Source organism: Callospermophilus lateralis, chromosome 14, assembly GCF_048772815.1.
Source record: "Callospermophilus lateralis isolate mCalLat2 chromosome 14, mCalLat2.hap1, whole genome shotgun sequence".
NCBI classification, from domain to species: domain Eukaryota; kingdom Metazoa; phylum Chordata; class Mammalia; order Rodentia; family Sciuridae; genus Callospermophilus; species Callospermophilus lateralis.
In genome coordinates this window covers 96,453,931-96,463,479 of record NC_135318.1, presented here as the reverse complement: position 1 = coordinate 96,463,479, position 9,549 = coordinate 96,453,931, and positions in this window count along the sequence as shown.

Genomic DNA, 9,549 nt, shown 5'->3' with positions numbered 1-9,549 from the left:
ACTTGCTCCAAGATAGCTTTCTAGATCAACACCTCCCACCCCGATCTAAACCCTGCTCTGATTATTCTTTCCCAGCACCCTCTCCTTTTCCTGGATTGTGCCACCACTGCGTGATTGTCTGCGCCCTCACCAGAAAGAGGGACTATGTCTTTTACGCTCACCTTGAGTCTAGGACAGTGCCTGGCACGAGCTCGCAAATAAATGAACAGTTTCAGAAACCGTAGTGGTGGGAGGGGGGACAACTAACAGAGGTTGACATTAAGATGGGCCTTTTGAGAAAACTGATGGTCATGGGGACATCAGAAGGTAACTGATGGGCAACAAGGTCAAAGAAGTTTTTGTTTGAAGTGGGCGTCCCATGGAATTGCCCTGGCTGTCCTCAAACTTGCAATCCTCCTGCCTCTGTCTCCCAAGTAGCTGGGATGCAGCCATGTGCCACCATGCCTGGCTAAAGGGGGTTCTTTTGTTTAAACTATCTGGAGAGTGACATCAGTGATGTAGACGTGTTCTGTGTCTGGAGGTCATCTTCCCTGTCCATGTCCTGAAGAAACTCAGCCAGGATACTCTCGGGCTTGTGTCAGGTGGCTTCCTGAGCCTCCGGCCCTGTGACAGGGTTGCTGGCTCCCCACCCCCTCAACCTTCTTTTCCCCAGAGGTATTTCTGGTGAACGCCCCCATCTTTCTGTAAACTGAAGCCTCACCATGCTCAGTGGAAAGAAGCCTTCTCTTTAGAGGATTCATTCTGGTAAGATGTAAACATGACCTTTGAGAACCGCCTGACCTGGACACCCAAGGCTTTGTTCCAAAAGGAACTAAGAATGACTTCACCATTTTCACTTACAGAATTACAAGGAGATGACGACAGTTGTTTAAGCATCTTCCTCCAGAAGAACTTTGGAGTCACAGTCTTTGGAAATATACTTGTGGAAACCACTTCTTTTCTGTGTGTGAAATTGAATAAATCTCTTTGTTTTTCTGCGCTTCGGTTTCTTCATCAATAAAATCAATAAAGGGGCCATACTGAACTTTTGATTGTGGTTACAGGTATATGCATGTTCAAACCTCACAGGGGACTCTTCAAATCTGGGTCTTTCGGGGCAGGACCTAGGCTTAAGGGTTTTGTTTTGTTTTGGAGTACTGGGGATTAAATTTATGGGGCTTTTCCACTGAGCTACACCTACACCTTTTCATTTGTTATTTGAGGCAGGATCTTGCTAAGTTGCTGAGGCTGGCCTCAACTTATGATCCTCCTGCCTCACCTCAGCCTCTGGAGTTGCTGGGATTACAGGAGTGTACCACTGCACCCAGCAAGGCCTATGAATTTTAATCAGGTTCTCCAGGCTGTATTGACATACACTGCTGGTTACTAGCTAATATTCTTTTAATTTCTAATATCTTATATTAATACCCATAAACTTATGTCTAATAATAGTGCAAAAATTTCCCTAGTACAGATTTGGAGAGTCCCCTTTGAGGTTTGAACATGCATATATCATTAACTACCACCAGAAATCCACTGTGGCCCCCTCATTTGTTTTGTTGATGAAGACACTCAAGGTCAGAAAAACTGTTGTTGCATCTAAATTAGGATTTTTCACTAAGCACGTTGGCACAAGCCTGTAATCCCAGCAATTTGGGAAGCTGAGGCAGGAGGATGAGAAGATGAAGGCCAGCCTCAGTAATTTAACAAGATCCCTGTCTCAAAATAAAACATAAAAAAAGGGGGCTGAGGTTATAGCTCGGCAGTAGAGCACTTGCCCCACACTGGGTTCCATCCACAGCACCACATAAAAATAAGTAAAATAAATAAAAGCAAAGATTTTAAAAAGAACATAAAAAAAGGCTGGAGATGTAGTTCAGGGGTAAAGGGCCCCTGGGTTCAATCCCCAGTGCCAAAATAATTAATTAATTAACTTAAAAATTGGGACTTTTCAAAAGAAACTTCAGATGAATAATTGATTTATAGTCAAAGAAATCTGAGTGCTAAGACATTATTAATCTATAATGGCTCTAACATATACTCATTGCTTAAGCAAAGCTCAGTACTTGGTTTAGGAAGAAGCTACTGGGTCTGACAAGATCTCTTAGCATTTGTGATGAGAAAGTGCAGTGTAGGAGTCACCAAGCAAGGCCACCTCATTTCATTACCAAACCTCAAGACCTGAGAATCAGAGGAAAGATCTTACATCAAGGATGAAAATAAAGAACAAAAACTTACGCTGGGTATGGTGGCACCCGCCTGTAATCCCAGTGGCTTGGGAGGCTGAGGCAGGAGGATCACAAGTTCAAAGCCAGCCTCAGGAGCGAGGCCCTAAGCAACTCAGTGAAACCCTGTCTTTAAATAAAATACAAACTAGGGCTGGGGATGTGGCTCAGTGTCAAGTGCCCCTGAGTTCAATCCCGGGTATCCCACCCACACACACACACACACACAAAGAATTGAAGCCTATTATAATCTTGAGAACAGAAATTGCAGCTAAAAAGCAGAACATTGCTGTGGGTACTCACCTTGCCTACAGAACCCAATGAGTGAGTCAGGAAAAGCCAACCACAGAGCCACCAAGATGAATCAGCTCAGAGTGCTGAGTCCCAGTCTCCTCATCTGTACAGAGGCAGGAGAGGGGGCTCAGCGTCTGTTGATGAATTAAATCATCCAAAGGGAATACGCACACAAGCTCTCACCCGTCACCTCTGGGCAAAGGTGAGGCAGGACCACAACTCCGAAGCTATCAAGTGCATCGTCCTTTTAAAATTAAGCCTTGAAATAGGAATCGAACGGAGCTGCAGAAAAATGCAGCGTTTCCCCCCCTTGCGTATCCAATTCTCTGGTCTGGTACACTCCCCTCTCCAGACTTGCTATTCATCATGACCTTCTTATTTTTATCGATGGAAGCCATCTCACCTCTGCTCTCTGGCTCCAGTGGAGATCTTTGACAGATCCCAAGTCCTTCCTGCTGGATGGAGTTCCCATCTCCTTTCTCCTTTCCAAGTAGAGTCTTCCCACTTACCTCCAAGGCAGCGGGAGAAGTCAGTCCCTCACTCTGTGTTGGACTCATTCCTTCCCTGAACACCAAGTATCAGAGACCACGTTGCACAATGGAAACATACAGGGAGGGTCAAGTTCCTTTCCTCCTGGAGATTGCATTTGGAAGGTGGGAGACAGTAAACCAATAAATAGACAATGTGTCAAGAAATGACAAGTGTTCCGAAGTTAAATATAGTCCAGTAAAGGACGGAAGAGAGACAGGAGACAGGTGCATTTCAGAGGTGGCCAGAAAGGCCTCTGTATCCAGCTGACCACTGGGCAGAGAGCTCTGGGAACTTATAAAACCACTCTGTGCTCATGATTACCTCAGATGATGGCACGGTGGGGGACTGTTAGTTACCCTGTTAGCTCACCCCATGTAAGATGGAATCCGACGACCTCCAAACAGCAGGCAAAAGCCACTAAGGTACCCATGGCCACTGATGGAAGATAAACTGAGGCAAAATACAACTGGTACCAGTTTAAATGGGCTTCTCTTGAAAACTCTGTTTCTACAGGCACACACCTGTAATCCTAGTAGCTTGGGAGGCTGAGGCAGGAGGATCGAGACTTCAAAGCCAGCCTCAGCAACTTAGCAAGACCCTGAGCAAGTTAGTGAGAACCTGTCTCAAAATTAAAAAAAAAAAAAAAAGGAAAACAATGATTCTGTAAACATATATTAAATTACTTAGTACAAGAATACACTAAATCTAAATATCCAAACTGTCCAATTGGTGTTTCCCAAAACAGTTGGCCCCTGTTTTCATACAATCCATATACTAGGATTCAATCAACCATGGATTGAAAATATTTAGAAAAAAAATTGCACCTGTATTGAACATGTTCAGACTGTTTTCCTAGTCATTATTCCAAAAAAAAAAAAAAAAAAACCCACAGTATAACAACTAGTGAAGTAACATTTACATTGTAAGGTGTACTATAAGTAGTCTAGAGATAATTTAAAGTACACAGGGTCAAACTTAGGAGGATCACAATATTGATGCCAGCCTGGGCAACTTAGTGAGACCTTGTCTCAAAATTAAGAATTAAAAAATGGCTGTGGATGTAGCTCAGTGGTAGAGCACCCTGGGTTCAACCCCCAGTCCCAGAAAAATAATTCATTAAGCAATTCAAGTACACGGGAGGATGTGCCTAGGTTCTGTGCAAACACAGGGCCATGTTATGTAAGGAACTGGAGCGTCCTTGGATTTGGTTTCTGCAGGGGGATGGTTCTAGAACCAATGCCCCGTGGACTCTCGTGTTTCTCCTTACTCGCTATTGATTTGGAAATGTTTATTTACACTTTATTGATTTGAATAGTAGATTCAGAAGTTTGTGGTCCCCGCCACATTCTGAGGTTCCATTTTAAGACAGATGACACGGCCTCTGGAAGGCCTCCTGTCAAGTGCCCCTGAGACCCAGAGGAGCCCGTGGACAAAGAACCAGGCAGGCCTCGGTGTAAATGGAGACGGAGCTGGAGAAGTTCAGTGACTTCCTCAGATCCCACGGCCAGGAAGGCAGGAAGCCTGGATGACCGTGCGGGCAGCACTCAGCAAGTTATGCCCACAGAAAGGGGCGGGAGGAGGCAGAGCTGAAAAAGCCACATACTGTCAGATTCTATTTACGGAACATTCTCAAAATAACAGAAGCAAGCTGGGCGTAGTGGGGCAAATCTGTAATCCCAGCGGCTCTGGAGGCTGAGGCAGAAGGATCGGGAGTTCAAAGCCAGCCTCAGCAATAATGAGGTGCTAAGCAACTCAGTGAGACCCTGTCTCCAAATGAAATTCAGAATAGGGCTGGGGATGTGGCTCAGTGATCGAGTGCCCCTGAGTTCAATCCCCGGTGCCAAGAAGAAGAAAAGGAAGGAAGAAGGCAGGCAGGGAAGGAGGGAGGACAGAATCACAGTGATGAGAAGAATCCAGGTCGCAGACTGCAGGAAGGTGGCCAGGGAGGGTCTTGTGGTGGTGGAGCTGGTCTGGGGCACGGGCTGTGGTAGTGGCGGCAGAGCCTTCATGGGATGAAACTGCACAGAACCACACACACACACTGACACATGAATGCATTAGAACTGGTGAAATCTGAAAAAGTTCTGTGCATCCACCTCAGGTTGATTTTCTGGTTTTTATATTATATTAGAAACGCACCAGATGTGACCATTGGAGGCCCTGAGAGAAGGGGATGCAGGATTTCTGTTTTAAATTTCTTATACCTGCACTTGAATGTATAATTATTTCAAAATAAAATAGTTAAAAAACAACAATAAAATCAGGTAGGCACACACCTGTATTCCCAGCTACTTGGGAGGCTAAAGTAGGAGAATCTTGAGTTTGAGGCCAGCCCGGGTAAATTAGTGAGATCCTGTCTCAAAAAACAAAAGCAAACAAAAAAAGAAGCTAAGCACAGTGGCTTATGCTTGTAATCCCAGCAACCCAGGAGACTGAAGCAGGAGGATCACAAGTTAGAGGCCAGCCTCTGCAGTTAAGTAAGACCCTGTCTCAAAATAATAAGAAGAAAAAAAGGAAAGCACTGACTTCCATCTCCCATTACTGCAAAACAAACAAACAAAACAACAAAGATAAAGAACCCACCACACTAAGGTAAAGCCTGGAACCCAAGCTTCAACTACCATATAGGGCCAGTGGCTGGGACACTTGAATATATGAAGGGATTCTTTAATTAAACAACATAATATTTTAAATGTTCTATTATTCTGCAACATTTGGCTTACCTCCTTAGTGAGCAAGAATACATTGAATTTAAAATCATTTTAGAATTTTCATTTTATTTTAATGCTTACTTGTTCGTAATGTAGTCCACGCGAAGTGTCCCAGGTCACAGTAAAGGGGGAAATGGCTTTGAAAAAAATCTGTATTGCTCCCATCAGTCCCCATTATCCGACAAACTTTTATAGTTAGAAAAGAAATCAGAAAGAAAGGGGGGGGGGGGTTAAGATGATCCTCAGGGTCCAGCGACAGAGACAGCACTTATCTAGCCTGTGTGTGACCCTGGATTCAATTCTCGCCCCCTAGGATTCAGGGCCGGCTGTGGGAAGGAAGGACGGGTGGTCCTCACTCAAGTTCCCAGAGCTTTGTTCCAAAATCCATGGGGAAAGTAATTTCCCTTTTGCTCGCACTCAGTTGTTTTGACTTATCTGAAATTTTACATCATGGGCTCTGGAGGATTCTGTTTCATATTTTTTCATATTTATTTTCCTTTAACAATCGGTGCAGCCTGTGCAAGTCTAAACAGAGTGTGGGCCAGGCCTGCGCTCAGTGCAGGGCTCCCGTTTAGCTTTTAAGCTCACAGGTGGCTGCTGGTAGGCAGGCCGCAGGGCCTTGGCTGAGGGCCAGAGGTACGTCTGGGTGAGAGGGCCTGTCCTAGGGATCCTCCTGTCACCACAGCCTGCTTTTCCCAGAGGGAGAGAGAGAGAGACAGAGATAGAGAACAGACACACACAGAGATTTTAAAATCTATTCTTGAAGTAAGATCACAACGCTTTGGCCGTGTTCTTCTCCACTGAAGTGTTATGCGGTTCATCCTCAAAAGGGGATGAATTTGTCTATAGAAAATGTTTATAGATATTTGGGGGCCATCTTAAGAGTCTTCCTGCCACGCAGCACTCAGCAGAGAAGAAAACCTCTTCTACTACCCCCATTGTGCGTGTGAATTTTTTCATAGCATTTGTGGAAATGCTGAGTTTGAACGTCCCCCCAAAAAAGTTCATGCAGACACCTAATCTCCAAATTCATATGTTGAGGTATCTGGAGGAGGGGCTTTGGGGAGGTAATTAGGATTCAATGAGGTCATGAAGGTGGCGCCCCACGATGGGATTAGAGGCTTTACGAGAAGAGGAAGAGAGACCTGGGTCTGCACGTTCCCACTCTCTCACCACGTGATGCTCTCTGCCTTGTTGTGATGCAGCCAGAAAGCCCTCACCAGGCGCCGTGCCACTGGACTTCCCAGTCTCCAGAACCACAAGCTCAATAAATTCCTGTTCATTCATTTATAATGAATAATTTATAAGGGAGGATTTATATCCCGTCTCAGGTATTCTGTTACAGCAACAGAAAACAACTCTGACACTGAGCAACCTGTCCTGAGAGCGCAGAGGGGATAGTGGACAGTCCCAGCTCTGGGGACCTCAGCAGAGGGGAGAGTGGACAGTCCTGTATAAACTCTGCCACTTATATAACTCAGACTTTTCTTCAGAATCTAATCTCTTTACTGAGAATTTCAAATGGATGAGGCCAGCCTGGGGTGGAAGTTCATGTCCACTGTGGCAGAGAAGGCTAGATCACACAGAATAAATCTGTGTGCCTCTGGACAGGGGAGCATGCTCTCAGAGGGAGGACAGGTGATGTGCCAGACACAGCTGGTGAGGCTCCAACAAGTGTCTCCATCAGGAACAGGGTGACTGTGGCTAGAGAGGATCTGTGTTGGCAACCTGGGGCCTCAGGAGGCAGGGAGGAGCATGTGTAGTCACTGTGTCACATCCCAGGTCTCTCTTTGGCCCAGGCTCAGGCCCCACACACCTGTGCATACCTCAGAGACATACAAGTCTCTGTGTATCGTGTTAATGACCAAAGGAACCTGGGTGTCCTTCCAGGGTCACAGAGTAACTAGAGAAGAGGAGTTAGCGAAGGGTGGGACTCGAGCCTTACATGTTGAACCATATCTGCAAGCATGGCCTTGGAGAGGTCCTGAGCATCCAATTTCTTTGGAGGGCAAAAGTGGAGCTTTCCAAGGTCCTGCCAGATGCTGCAAGGCCTGGCCATTATCAGTCGCCATCTTGGGCTGAAGTTGGTTTCAAATGTCCTGACAAGTGCCAAAATTCTTTAAAGTATTTCCAGGGCTTTGGTGAGACTTAGGAGAGAGGATTGTGTCACTTTTGTTTCATGTTTGTCTCAGAAATTTTTATAATTTTACTGTCTTATATAAAACAAATTAGCGCTTTGGGGCTGGGGATGTAGCTCAGTGGTAGAGCACTTATCTAGCATGCACACGACCCTGGGTTCAATCCTCAGCCCTGCCAAAACAAAGAAAGATCAAATTTTGCTGTTCATTGTTTCTGGTCTCTATCTGCATTGTGAATTTGTTGGTCTTGACCTTACTGAATAGTTCTGGATCATTTTTTTTTTCTTTTCTTTCTGGGTTCTGGGTATCCAGTGCTTGTGGGGCAAGCTCTTTGCTACTTAAGCCACATTCCCAGCCCTTGTTCCTGGAACTTTTTCAATTATAGTTAAATAATAGAGGTTGTAACACAAAGTCCCTCCACACATTGCTCGATGTCTTTTTTTCCCTGAATGGCTTTCTAAGGCTGCTAATTATCACCAAACCTTGCAATTTTAAATACAATTGAATGATAGGTGAGACGGATTTCTTTAATAATGGTGTTTAGAAATGTTCCTGAACTCAGGGAAGCCTGAAAATCAATGTCAAATTACTAATTGAGTACTAGAGAGGAGAGTGAGGGGAAGGTGGAAGGAACAAGAAAATCATCTCCTGACTTCAAGAAATCATCTCCCTCCTTTTCATGGAAATACCATCAAGTCACATGAAACTTTTAACAAGTCACAAGATGGATAATAAGTGTAGGAGAGAGAAAGACAGGTTTTGGAGACAGTTGAGAATTTAAAAGGGCAGGCTGAGTTTTTGACTCATTTTCAAACTAGGATGTTTGCTATATAAAAAAAAAAAGTCTTAGGAATTGTAGAAAGATTAACACAGACTTGCAAAATGTGCCAGTTGGCTTGGAAGGAAGATATTGAACAAAATCACGCTTAATTCTACATCTAAGTTAAGGTGTGTGTGAGTGGTAGTGCTTGGGGTCACTGATGCTACCTTGGGTCATGTGGATTTGGAAACTGCAAAGGAATCAGTTTTCTTAAGGAATGAATGAAAAAAACCTTCGAATAGGAGGGATCCACAGTGACAGAGCTCAGCCCACCACCTCAGAAGTTGCTCCCTCTTCCTTCAGCTTGAAGTGCTTGCCTGAAGTTATTTGCCCTACCCTAGGCTACTAGGTAGCTAACCTAGTAAATTTAACAGGCTTAAGCCCTAGGCTTTGTGTGTTAATTCCACACCGCCCCCATACTAGGAATTGAACACAGTGGCTTTACTACTGAGCTACATCCTCAGCCCTTTTTATTTTTTGAGACAGAATCTTGCTAAGTTGCTGAGGCTGACCTCAAACTCATGATCCTCCTGCTTCAGCCTCCCACATAACTGGGATTACAGATGTGCACCACTACAACAGGTTGTTTGTTTGTTTTCTTTTTAGAATAACACCAGCAGAAACCTATCAGGGACTAAGTCTGCTTATTTTTGTGCCTTATTCTTCAGTGGGGTTCCATTAGTGTTATTCTTAAAAATAAAAATAAAAAATCAGTTCACAAAGTCCAGGACTTAAGTCTGAGCAGGTTCCTCTGTGTACTGAAGATCACAGACAATACGCTACGTTTCTTCTCATTCACTTGTCGAGGGCTTTGGTCATACTCTGGACTAGATGAAGGACACGGCTGAGGA